This window comes from Xenopus laevis, chromosome 4L (assembly GCF_017654675.1).
Source record: "Xenopus laevis strain J_2021 chromosome 4L, Xenopus_laevis_v10.1, whole genome shotgun sequence".
In the NCBI taxonomy this organism is placed as follows: domain Eukaryota; kingdom Metazoa; phylum Chordata; class Amphibia; order Anura; family Pipidae; genus Xenopus; species Xenopus laevis.
The window spans coordinates 154,481,462-154,495,085 of NC_054377.1; the positions used below are offsets into that span (position 1 = coordinate 154,481,462).

The 13,624-nt window shown below is 46.1% G+C and overlaps 1 protein-coding gene across 1 annotated transcript in view; it reads left to right on the forward strand.

The window, feature by feature from the left end:
- Positions 1-6,304: 6,304 nt before the first annotated feature.
- pparg.L (peroxisome proliferator activated receptor gamma L homeolog) overlaps positions 6,305-13,624 on the forward strand; it is a 36,216-nt gene continuing 28,896 nt past the window's right edge. Inside the window, 1 exon segment of the mRNA NM_001087843.1 lies at positions 6,305-6,684. The gene's annotated coding sequence lies outside the window, so the exon portion shown is untranslated.

Genomic DNA, 13,624 nt, shown 5'->3' on the forward strand with positions numbered 1-13,624 from the left:
CCTCACCATCCTCACCATCCTCACATTCCTCACCATCCTCACAATTCTCACCATCCTCACAATCCTCACCATCCTCACAATCCTCACATTCCTCACCATCCTCACCATCCTCACATTCCTCACCATCTTCACAATCCCTCACAATCCTCACATTCCTCACCATCCTCACCATCCTCACATTCCTCACCATCCTCACAATCCTCACCATCCTCACATTCCTCACCATCCTCACCATCCTCACAATCCTCACATTCCTCACCATCCTCACATTCCTCACCATCCTCACAGTTCTCACCATCCTCACATTCCTTACCATCCTCACCATCCTCACATTCCTCACCATCCTCACCATACTCACATTCCTCACAATCCTCACCATCCTCACCATCCTCACATTCCTCACCATCCTCACAATCCTCACCATCCTCACCATCCTCACATTCCTCACATTTCTCACCATCCTCACCATCCTCACCATCCTCACATTCCTCACCATCCTCACATTCCTAGCCATCCTCACAATTCTCACCATCCTCACCATCCTCATCATCCTCACAATCCTCACATTCCTCACCATCCTCACCATCCTTACATTCCTCATCATCCTCACCATACTCACATTCCTCACAATCCTTACCATCCTCACTTTCCTCACAATCCTCACATTCCTCACCATCCTCAAAATCCTCACTATCCTCACAATCCTCACATTCCTCACATTCCTCACCATCCTCACATTCCTCACATTCCTCACCATCCTCACATTCCTCACCATCCTCACCATCCTCACATTCCTCACCATCCTCACAATTCTCACCATCCTCACAATCCTCACCATCCTCACAATCCTCACATTCCTCACCATCCTCACCATCCTCACATTCCTCACCATCCTCACAATCCTCACCATCCTCACATTCCTCACCATCCTCACCATCCTCACAATCCTCACATTCCTCACCATCCTCACATTCCTCACCAACCTCACATTTCTCACCATCCTCACATTCCTTACCATCCTCACCATCCTCACATTCCTCACATTCCTCACATTCCTCACCATCCTCACAATCCTCACCATCCTCACATTCCTCACCATCCTCACCATCCTCACATTCCTCACAATCCTCACCATCCTCACTTTACTCACCATCCTCACATTCCTCACCATCCTCACAATCCTCACCATCCTCACCATCCTCACCATCCTCACCATCCTCACATTCCTCACATTCCTCACCATCCTCACATTCCTCACATTCCTCACCATCCTCACATTCCTCACATTCCTCACCATCCTCACATTCCTCACATTCCTCACCATCCTCACATTCCTCACATTCCTCACCATCCTCAAATTCCTCACCATCCTCACATTCCTCACCATCCTCACATTCCTCACCATCCTCACATTCCTCACCATCCTCACAACTCTCACCATCCTCACAATCCTCACATTCCTCACCATCCTCACATTCCTCACCATCCTCACAATCCTCACCATCCTCACCATTCTCACATTCCTCACCATCTTTACCATCCTCACAATCAGAAAGAAAAGAGGCAAAAGGTTTGATCGAACGATCGAATAAAAATCGTCATTGATCGAAGGATTTCTATTCAACAAAAAAAACGTAGAAAAGTGCTGTGGAAGGTCCCCATAGGCTAACATTGGACTTTGGTAGCTTTAATTTGGCGAAGTATGAAGTCGAAGTTTTTTTTAAAGAGACAGTACTTTGATTATTTAATGGTCCAATAGTCAAACGATTTTTACGAATTCGATCGAATTTGACCAATTCGATGTTCCAAGTACCCAAAAAATTACTTCAAAATTTGAATATTTTTTTTTATTCGAACTATTCACTCGAGCTTAGTAAATCTGCCTCTAATGTATTATGGGATTTGGCCAAAGCCTATTGAAGTCCAACCAGGTTTACTTCAGAGAAGTCTATGGGAGTGTGACAAACATTTGTATGTGTTTTACACATGGGGAGCTTTTAGTCATTGGGTACAAGGCCTTACCCAACGGGAACCATCTCTGGTCTCCTGCAGTCACACAGTGAAGCTCCAGTGATATTTGGCATCACATACAGAAAGGTTCCCATGGTTTCCCAGTGGCCAATTCCAACCAGACAAGGTCCAGTCTCCCTCTCCCTGGCACAACCATTGCCCATCAAACTGCTCTCTCTGTAGCCAGTAATGGAATAGTCCCCAACGTTAGTTATTCCACTTGGGCGGAGATACTCTGCTCTGTCTAAATAGGACTTTCCCCTCATTCCCCTGTTCTGCTCAGTCCAACACCTGATCCTACATCAGCCCTGAGCAATGTGGTTCCGTATCTGCTGTTATTCTCTCATTGGTCCCTACAGGGCCAACGCTGGGGGACAATATAATGGCTTTATTCATTCTAAAACTTGGATAGATACTGTATAAGTTAGATGGGGTGCACATGTTGGATAACTTGGACAGATAGGAATGGTTAAATAGGTTAGATAGGATGTCTAGGTTGGACATATTTAATAGGTATGAGGGGTTGGATAGGTTAAATAAGTTGGATAGTTTAAGGCAGGTTGGATGGGTTAGATAAGCAGAATAGATTGTGCAGGTTGGATACGCTGGATCAATTGGACAGGGTGGACATATTGTATTGGTTGGGAAGATTGGTATTGGTTGGGCAGATTTTATACTGTTGAATATTTCTGGACCCAGACCCCGACCCCAGCACAAAATCACAGAATCGTGTTTGAATGATACGATGTATCTCGTTTCAGTTGAACACAGTTTGGCTGCCGGGCTCTTACAATGAGGAATAACCCAACTCCCAAGTTGCCTCTCATTTCATTTCACAACACAGAGTTTGATGATTTGACACTATTGGCAAGTTATTACATAAAGATCACGTCAGATATTCCAAAAATGTTCAGAGATTCCGTGTCACTTTTATTCATGCAACTGCCGCTCTTCCTGGAAGGAACCAAACTCGTTGCTCCTTTCTCACTGTCATGTGACCAGGGACTTTTTGTGACTTACAGTAAAGGTGTAAAAAAAAACCAAAAATACTGTCCCCTTTACCTTTTTCATCTACTCAGTGGTGTAACTATTTCTCCCCACACAACTCACTGCTGACTACCTGCTCACTCACTACTAACTGCCTGTTCACTTATTTGGGGCAGGCAGCAAGAATGAAACTGGCAGTAGGGGCTGGGAAGAGGCAGAACCGTATATGGATCCTATTGTCAGTCCATCAGCCCCACCCCAGTACCGACTGTGAGAGAACCAGAGATCTAGTTATGTCACATGGTATAACTGATTGGGTAAAGGAAAAACTCGAGGAAGGACCTTATTATACACAGGCCCCGACCCCTCACCAGAATTCTGTTTGTGTGTCACATGGATATACATAAAGGGCTGAACACACGGTCGGGAGTTTGGGGGGGAGTCCAGGTTAATCCCTCCCCCCTATATTTAATTCATGGTTTAATGAAATGAGTAACAGTCACACAATAAACCTTCCCATGGCTGTATGAATGCAGTAAAGTTGATGTAAGTAATCCAGCAATGTGACCAATGAATGAAGCCGGTTACTGTGATTTGTCCACAATTCATGACATCACTGCCCAGAACATGTCGTTTCCACTGTTCACTATTGGCAAATTATCTGTGTGTTTATTCCAGGGTTTGGAGCAATATTGGGCAGTGTGTTACTAGGGGGCAGGTCACACTCTAATTATTCTGGGTGACACACAGGGGACATGTATGTGACTCACACGCATGATGGACAATAATAGTGCCCACGTGTTTCACTCCCAGCAGAGTCGGCACGTTTGCCCTTTCTGACCCCCAACTGTTGCATCACTGTCGCTTCTCTGCTTCTTTGTAGCTGCAGTTTGTTTCTGACTTTCTCTTCCTCAAAGTTCAAAGTCTGAGCTGATCCACGAGTTGATAAAATACCTTCCCCAAGGTAAAAGCTTGAACTGAACTGTTCCTAAACTCCCCCGACCTACAGACCCACCAATCAGCCACCAGACCAGAACCCCCATTCACTCTTCTCCAAAATCTACTTCACACCCTCGAGAGGGTCACCCAGAGCCAGACTATTAATTACTTCTATCTCCACTCCCTTCTCTCTTTCATTCTTCTCTCCCCTTCTATATTTCTCCTCTCCCCCATTTGTCTCTCTACTCCCTAACCCCCTTTCCCTTCTCTCCTTCTGTCTCTCATCCCCTCTCCTTTCCTTTTCTCCCCCAACTGTTTGGCCTTACTCTCCCCCATCCTCCCTCTTCTCTCCCCTTCTATATTTCTCCTCTCCCCCATTTGTCTCTCTACTCCCTAACCCCCTTTCCCTTCTCTCCTTCTGTCTCTCATCCCCTCTCCTTTCCTTTTCTCCCCCAACTGTTTGGCCTTACTCTCCCCCATCCTCCCTCTTCTCTCCCCTTCTATATTTCTCCTCTCCCCCATTTGTCTCTCTACTCCCTAACCCCCTTTCCCTTCTCTCCTTCTGTCTCTTCATATTTCTGATGTCAACTGAATATTAAAGACCTGCAGAAGAAAATGGGTTAAAATTCTATGAATTTTTGGTTCTGATTGAGAACTAGGGGTTTGGCTTAATCTGTTTTCTGTATTTGGGCAGTTGTGAGAAATCCTCCCCTGCTCTCTTAGTTCATACAATGTATATTGGGAATGCACAAACACAAGGGGGTGTGAAAAAATGTTTCTTTATATTTCACAAAATAAAACATACATCTGAACACAAATAGCTGTCAGTGTAATACATATACAGCAGTATAATATACACACCACATAGCAATATGTTACAAGGCAAAAAAGGAAACCACCACAAGAGATGGATACACTTGCCAAAGATCAGAATACCCCAATGTTTTCGGCACTATAGTCTTTGTCAGTATATACACATATATACACACATATACACACATATACACACATATACACACATATATACAATATACACACATATATATACATATACACACACATATACAATATACAATACACACATATATATACATGTACACACACATATACAATATACACATATACACACATGTATACACACACATATATACAATATACACACATATATACACATATACACACATATATACAATATACACACATATATACACACATATATACATTATATACACATATATACACATATATAAACACATATACAATACACACACATAACTATACAATCCTGTCTATACCCCCTATCTTAGTGATTCATTACTTTACAATTACCAGCCCTGAGGCTAATTACCAATGAAGTATCATAGACACCAGTGCTATGGAGAACAAGGCTGGTCCCTGTAGTGCAACTGAACTTGATTACTTGACTTTCTGCTGCGCTTCCAATGTTGCCGCTTCAGTTGGGGGTTTGGGTAAGTTGTAGAATTTATTTGGAGTGTCCCCTCAACATCCCTCAGACCTGAATATACAATATAACCCTCCTATCATTTTAATGTCAGACATCTGTTGTTCCCTTTGAAAGATTTAACCAACTCAGGAGTCAAGAAATCCCTCTCTCTTAACTGACACTTGGTCCTGCCAACTGCCTGACTGGGCACCTACACCAGTGGTTTTTAACTAAACCCAGGGGCATAACTACTGGGGAGCAGACCCTGAGGTTGCGGGGGGGGGGCAGCAGCTGCACTCAGAACTTAATCTGAGAACCCAGAGAAGCAGAGAAGAAGGTTGAGGAACCTACAGAAACTGTCCATAAGCCATAATACCCTACAGTGGAAAAGGTACTGCATTCTGGAATTGTTTGATTCTTTGCATCACTATGGTACCAGTATCATGTCAGTATAAGTGCCAGTCCCATCATCACTATGGTACCAGTATCATGCCAGTATAAGTGCCAGTCCCATCATCACTATGGTACCAGTATCATGCCAGTATAAGTGCCAGTCCCATCATCACTATGGTACCAGTATCATGTCAGTATAAGTGCCAGTCCCATTATTCCTATTGATTGCAGTGAAGCATTAGTAGAACAATTGGGTGCTATTGAGGAGTGAGTGGGTGCAGTACTACAAGTGGCCAGTAGGTGGGGTGCCAGAACCACCAACATTTACAAATAAAAAGTGGGTGTCAGGGCTGAGTTGTTGGGGGACAGGAGATGTACTGGGGTCACTGGGAGTGAGCAGCAGAGCAGGAATAGAGGAGGTTTGGCAGGAGCTCAGTGCTAGGGGGCGTGACCTGGAAGGCAGAGGGGGCGTGTCAGAGTGAGTAGAGAAGAGACAGGGACAAGAGTGAGACACAGAGATCTGAGCTCTGCCCGAGGAACAAGTGCAGCATTTACTACTCCCTGCTACTCCCTGCTACTCCCTGCACAGCAAGCAACTTACTGCTACTCCCAGCAGAGCCAACAACTCCCTGCTACTCCCAGCAGAGCCAACAACTCCCTGCTACTCCCTGCACAGCCAACAACTCCCTGCTACTCCCTGCACAGCCAACAACTCCCTGCAGGACGGGCACAGTGACTGGGCAAATCCACAAAGCGCAGGGGGGCTGGCAGTTGGGCACCGCAGGTCTGAGGGTTAATAATCTCCCAACTCCGGTCAGATCCGTCTCCCGGCAGAGGTGGCACATGGGAGTCTGAGCGCGTCGGAATCGCAGCAACAAGAAGCACTTTGTGACATTCCAGGAGAGGAGCAGGTGAGTCCCGGGGATCACTCCCCTTATCAGCTGATTGGTTCAAACTCACCTGAGTGATTTATTGTCTGAAGTGACAGTTGTACTGGGGACTGGCACGTGTTGGGCAGATACTATGGGGGTGTCAGTGTGATATGGTTTTGTATCAGTGGGTTAGTATTGGGGTGTCAGTATGATAGCATGCTTTGGAATTGTGTCAGTGTGAGAGTACAGGGGTACAGGCTGATGTGATGTTATTGGGGTGCTGGACAATATAATTACGTTGGTTTGGGGGACATAAGATATTAAGTTCTGGTGGATATTTAAGTACAGTATTGGGGTAAGGGGTATTGCTTTTAGGGTTCAGTATTGGATTACTGGCAGCTGTGGATATGCTGGTATTGGGGTGCTGGTGGGTATAGATAATACTGGGCTTTTGGTATCTGTGCATAGAAATATATATAAATATATAGGATATTACTTGTTAGAATATTTGTGCATATGGCAAGGTTTGTACTGGTGCTAATGAATATTGGGGTGTCAGCAAAAGGAGTACAGCTAAATATGGGGTGTCACTATGGGGTACTGATTGATATAAATGCACAGTTTGATGAGCAATGAACTGCCGAGTGCCCCCTTAAGTAGCCTCTGTGCTGCCCTATAGATGTGACCTGTCATTGACTTATTGCTCTTCATGGTTCCTGGGGTTCACTCGGGATGTTTGTGGCACCCCTGGGAAGGGGCAGAATATTTAGGGTTCAGTGTCGACAATTTATTCTCATTACTGACAAGCCGGGAGCAGTAACTGGCAGTGAATGTTTCCTGTTGGTTCCAAACTGTCATCCATCTCTGACAGGCAACTGCCACTGTACTCAGCACTGTGCACTTTCTGCCCCCCAGTCTCGACAACAGGAACATTGGTGTAATTAATTGGTTCCTGTGTCAGTGCAGGGAGTTTGTGTGTCTGTACAGGGAGTTTGTGTGTCTCTGCAGGGAGTTTGTGTGTCTCTGCAGGGAGTTTGTGTGTCTCTGCAGGGAGTTTGTGTGTCTCTGCAGGGAGTTTGTGTGTCTCTGCAGGGAGTTTGTGTGTCTGTGCAGGGAGTTTGTGTGTCAGTGCAGGGAGTTTGTGTGTCTGTACAGGGAGTTTGTGTGTCAGTGCAGGGAGTTTGTGTGTCTGTGCAGGGAGTTAATTTTCTTGCAGAGAAAATTCCAATGTTAGTGTTAATAGTGTGAAATGCCCCAAGTGAGTCTCTACTTGAAGTCATTTCATTGTCCATAGACACCCAGATCTTCATTCACTACATGTCAGAGGCTCTTAGGAACTGCTGAGGGGTGTAGTTCAGGCAATTATTTCTTTAGGTGTTACTCAATGGAAGCAGCAGAGCAAGCAGGTGATTTTTAGGCAAAGTAGGTGAGATGGGGACGGTAGGGCAAGTTGAGACAGTAGGCAAGATGAGACAGTAGGGCAAGATGAGACAGTAGGACAAGATGGAGACAGTAGGGCAAGATGGAGACAGTAGGGCAAGATGGAGACAGTAGGACAAGATGGAGACAGTAGGACAAGAAGGAGACAGTAGGACAAGATGGAGACAGTAGGGCAAGATGGAGATAGTAGGGCAAGATGAAGACAGTAGGACAAGATGGAGATAGTAGGACAAGATGGAGACAGTAGGGCAAGATGAAGACATTAGGGCAAGATGGAGAGAGTAGGACAAGATGGAAACATTAGGACAAGATGGAGACAGTAGGACAAGATGGAGACAGTAGGTCAAGATGGAGACAGTAGGGCAAGATGGGGACAGTGGGACAAGAAGGAGACAGTAGGACAAGATGGAGACAGTAGGTCAAGATGGAGACAGTAGGGCAAGATGGGGACAGTAGGACAAGAAGGAGACAGTAGGACAAGATGGAGACAGTAGGACAAGAAGGATACAGTAGGACAAGATGGAGACAGTAGGACAAGAAGGAGACAGTAGGACAAGATGGAGACAGTAGGACAAGATGGAGACAGTAGGACAAGATGGAGACAGTAGGGCAAGATGGAGACAGTAGGACAAGATGGAGACAGTAGGACAAGATGGAGACAGTAGGACAAGAAGGAGACAGTAGGACAAGATGGAGACAGTAGGACAAGAAGGAGACAGTAGGACAAGATGGAGACAGTAGGACAAGAAGGAGACAGTAGGACAAGATGGAGACAGTAGGACAAGATGGAGACAGTAGGGCAAGATGGAGACAGTAGGACAAGATGGAGACAGTAGGACAAGATGGAGACAGTAGGACAAGAAGGAGACAGTAGGACAAGATGGAGACAGTAGGACAAGAAGGAGACAGTAGGACAAGATGGAGACAGTAGGACAAGAAGGAGACAGTAGGACAAGATGGAGACAGTAGGACAAGATGGAGACAGTAGGGCAAGATGGAGACAGTAGGACAAGATGGAGACAGTAGGACAAGATGGAGACAGTAGGACAAGATGGAGACAGTAGGGCAAGATGGTGGCCCTCAAATGTTATTTGGCCCTGACAGAAGCAGACATGGCTGGGGACAGTTGAACACCTCTATTAAAGCTGTAGACTTAACCCTTTCATGGTCATAGGTAATAGTTCCTGGAATGAAGGACAAGTAAAAAGTTGAGTCTCAGCACAGAAGCATTCAGTCTAATGGGCAGAGTTGCATTTATTGTTTATTTAAGGGGGGGCCCGGAATATTTCCCACCAATAAAACATAAAAACCCTCATTACATAAAAATGCTGCCCTACTGGTTTCCCCGTGAGACTAGAGCCATTCCCTGGTGTTTGTGCAGTGACTCGCTCCGTTGCTTTCTCTCCATGTTGTGGGGACCCAGTGGCTTCTGTGCAGAATCTCCCCATTTTCTTGCAGAAGAGAAGCAGTTTTAGGCCACTGGGGTCTGACATGAAGTGAAGCTAAAGAAAGGCATCCGGCCCTTCCTGAGACCTTCTCGTGTATCTGCCCCTAGAGCTGGGAGGGAATTTCTTGTATCAGTGGGAGCCCTTGTGTCCTCTGAAAGGAACTACTGGTGAATACGGCCCCAGGGAGGCCATTGTAGGGCCCTTATATATTAGTACTAGAGATGCACCCAGTCTGCGATTATATTGCTGCAGAGTTTAGATTTGGACGAACTGAATCCGAACCTTTAAAATCATGTGGCTTTTTTTATCACACGAAAAAGGAAATTCTAATTTATTTTGCTACACAATCTTTAACTCTTTGTTCAGATTTGGTTCTTCATTCGGCCGAATCCTTCCTGAAAGAGTGAAGATTCGGCGGAATAGCAAAACAGTGAATTTGGTGCATCCCTAAGTTTATTACATATATTGCATTTATTACATATATTGCACCCAGGCCAAGCTATACAGTATCTGGTCCCGGAGAGTCCAAAGTCCATAATCCCAAAGCTTCACACTTATCCCTGTTACATTCCCATTTAACTCCAAATTGGACTTTGAACTTTGATCTAGTTGCTACGGTCCTACTGTCCAAAGTAACGAGTCAGTGGCAGACTGGAGCCTGTGCGTAGTGTTTGTGCTTCTGATCCAAAAAAAAGAGGGGCAACTGCAACTTGCCCCGAACTTTAACATCCGACATACTGTCAAATGCACCTTTAGTTTCTTGTTACCGGGGGTAACAAAGACCTGAAATTCCACTGGGAAAGTGATCCATTTTGCAAGAAGAATCCCTTTGCTGAAGCGGCAATGGCGGATACATTAGCCTATTTCAGGAAGGGCCGGATGCCTATTAACGAGGGATAAGTTACAGTGTGTTATCGCCCAGCTGTCCTTATGGAGTCAGAGAGAAATGTCTCCCTCGTGGGGCAGGTTGGAGTTGGAGTCAGATGTTCTGTAGGATTTACAGGGACCGAGGTTGGACTTGATTGGGTTGGGTCTTTGTTCAGAACTGACAACCCCAGGACTTTAGTGTCGGAATAAAGAATCACTGCTGCTTGCGACTCTCTAACAGGAAACAAGTGCAATAGACAAATAACCCCCGACTGCTTATCTGCAGGAGAGTCAGTTTTTCACTTGTATTTCTGGAGGAATGATTATATGGGGCCACAGGGGCCCACGCTTAGTAAACTATGTGTAATCTCTTGCCAATGGGCAGACAGTAACCAAACTACAACTCACAGCATGCCCAACCAGCGAAGGCTCATTTGCTGTCTCTTATTTCCATGAACCCAATAAGAACCCATTGACCTTAGATTTATTTGATTGTGACGTTAATAACTCTGCACCAACCACACAGTTGTGCAACTCCCCGCAGCCTGTAACACCAGTAATATGATTAAATCGTTTGTCAAAAAACCTTTGATTGTGACAGTGTTTCCCCAGACAGGACACATTTCCTCAGAGCCACAAACCAGGGCCCCTCACCAAAGCAGGATCTGTGCGACCCCATTATGTATGTAAAGTAGCAACTTGCCCTTGTCCTGCCCTTATTTGTCTGTGTAACTAAATCAGCAAATCTGATTAGTAGTTTTAGAGTTGCCATCTTGCCCTATTGTTCCCATCTTATCCTACTGTCTCCATCTTGTCCTACTGCCTCCATCTTGACCTACTGTCTCCATCTTGTCCTACTGTCTCCATCTTGCCCAACTGTCTCCATCTTGTCCTACTGTCTCCATCTTGTCCTACTGTCTCCATCTTGCCCTACTGTCTCCATCTTGTCCTACTGTCTCCATCTTGCCCAACTGTCTCCATCTTGTCCTACTGTCTCCATCTTGTCCTACTGTCTCCATCTTGCCCTACTGTCTCCATCTTGTCCTACTGTCTCCATCTTGTCCTACTGTCTCCATCTTGCCCAACTGTCACCATCTTGCCCTACTGTCTCTATCTTGTCCTACTGTCTCCATCTTGCCCAACTGTCACCATCTTGTCCTACTCTCTCCATCTTGCCCTCTTGAAGCAGTGTAGCAGAAGCCAGGCTCTTTAATTAGAATACCTCTGCTGCAAGAGTTAGAACCAACAGTGCAAAGAATATAACAGACAGATAATAGTTAAAGGAATGAGAGATTTAGGGAGGAGCAAGTGACATATTATGATGCACATTTCAACTTGGGGTGTTCATTTTCCTCAAGTGTTTCCACTCTCAAATATGCCCCTCCCCAGTGGAGCTGACAATCTAATATCCCTTTAGCATATTGATCATATGATTATGAATGACTTATGGGTAAAGTGTCAGTAAGGGTGTCTGTAAGTGGCGGTGTAAAATTGGTACCAGTGTAACCCCCTCATTCCTGGGCTCATTGACTCAACTGAGAGGCACAAGCCAATTCCCTGGTGTTACTGCCGGGGTTGCAGTGATTTGTCCCTGAGGGGAATTCCCGTATCAGGTGATCAGCCCAACTGGAGATACAGCTCCATCTTATCAGGGCAGAAGATCAACTTCTCTCCGTTTATTGGAGGAGGGAGGAGCCTGAAAGTGCAGTTTGGGTGAAAGTTTGGTTGGGTGGAAGGGGTAAGGTTGGCACATACTGGTATGTGAGAGGAGGAAGAGACACATCCTAACTCAGACTTGGAAAAAGCAAAATGTCAGTTTTAGGGTCTGTGATACCCCCATGTGATCACCATGCACCTCATGAAGAAGGGAAATCATGAGTTGGCCTATAGAGCTACAAATCCTGCAGTTCGACACATAAGGACTGACTGACAGAGGTAAGTAGTAACATGTGCCACTTCATGACTGGTAACCAATTAGCTCAAAGTATTCACTCATTGCTGATTAGAACTAACATCTGATTGGCTGGTATGTCTTCTGTCAAGCTGTGATTCTCTTGGTTTTCTAGTTGCCAAGTGACAAGCCAACAATATCACCAGATTGCCGGGTTGTCTGGGCACAGGATTGCTGGGTTGTCTGGGCACAGGATTGCTGGGTTGTCTGGGCACAGGATTGCTGAGTTGTCTGGGCACAGGATTGCTGGGTTGTCTGGGCACAGGATTGCTGGGTTGTCTGGGCACAGGATTGCTGAGTTGTCTGGGCACAGGATTGCTGGGTTGTCTGGGCACAGGATTGCTGGGTTGTCTGGGCACAGGATTGCTGAGTTGTCTGGGCACAGGATTGCTGAGTTGTCTGGGCACAGGATTGCTGAGTTGTCTGGGCACAGGATTGCTGGGTTGTCTGGGCACAGGATTGCCGGGTTGTCTGGGCACAGGATTGCTGGGTTGTCTGGGCACAGGATTGCCGGGTTGTCTGGGCACAGGATTGCTGGGTTGTCTGGGCACAGGATTGCTGGGTTGTCTGGGCACAGGATTGCTGGGTTGTCTGGGCACAGGATTGCTGAGTTGTCTGGGCACAGGATTGCTGGGTTGTCTGGGCACAGGATTGCTGAGTTGTCTGGGCACAGGATTGCCGGGTTGTCTGGGCACAGGATTGCTGGGTTGTCTGGGCATCAGATTGCTGGGTTGTCTGGGCACAGGATTGCTGGGTTGTCTGGGCACAGGATTGCTGGGTTGTCTGGGCACAGGATTGCTGGGTTGTCTGGGCACAGGATTGCTGAGTTGTCTGGGCACAGGATTGCTGGGTTGTCTGGGCACAGGATTGCCGGGTTGTCTGGGCACAGGATTGCTGGGTTGTCTGTGGTACATTGTTTATTCACTGGGGAATGAGATTGAAATATGTTTGACAACGCAGCCAATCCCACACCCTCCTCACAACACAAAAGGGAATTTATCAAGTCGCCCAAGTCCATGAAGTTTGAGTTTGGGGTAGAGTTGGGCCAGGCCTGAGTTAATCTCTAACTCCATGAAATGATTCTAAATAAAGAACACGTGGGCCCCTGACCAACAGACACGTCCTGATAAACATTATCTCACCTCACTTTATGGCCGAGGGCTGTGATTAGAGGTGCGCCGAGGGCCACAAATCAGAACCCTGTAAAGTTCTAATGGGCCCTAGAGATCCGTATCTCTCCCAATATGAGTTCACACGCACAGTCCTGCCCTTG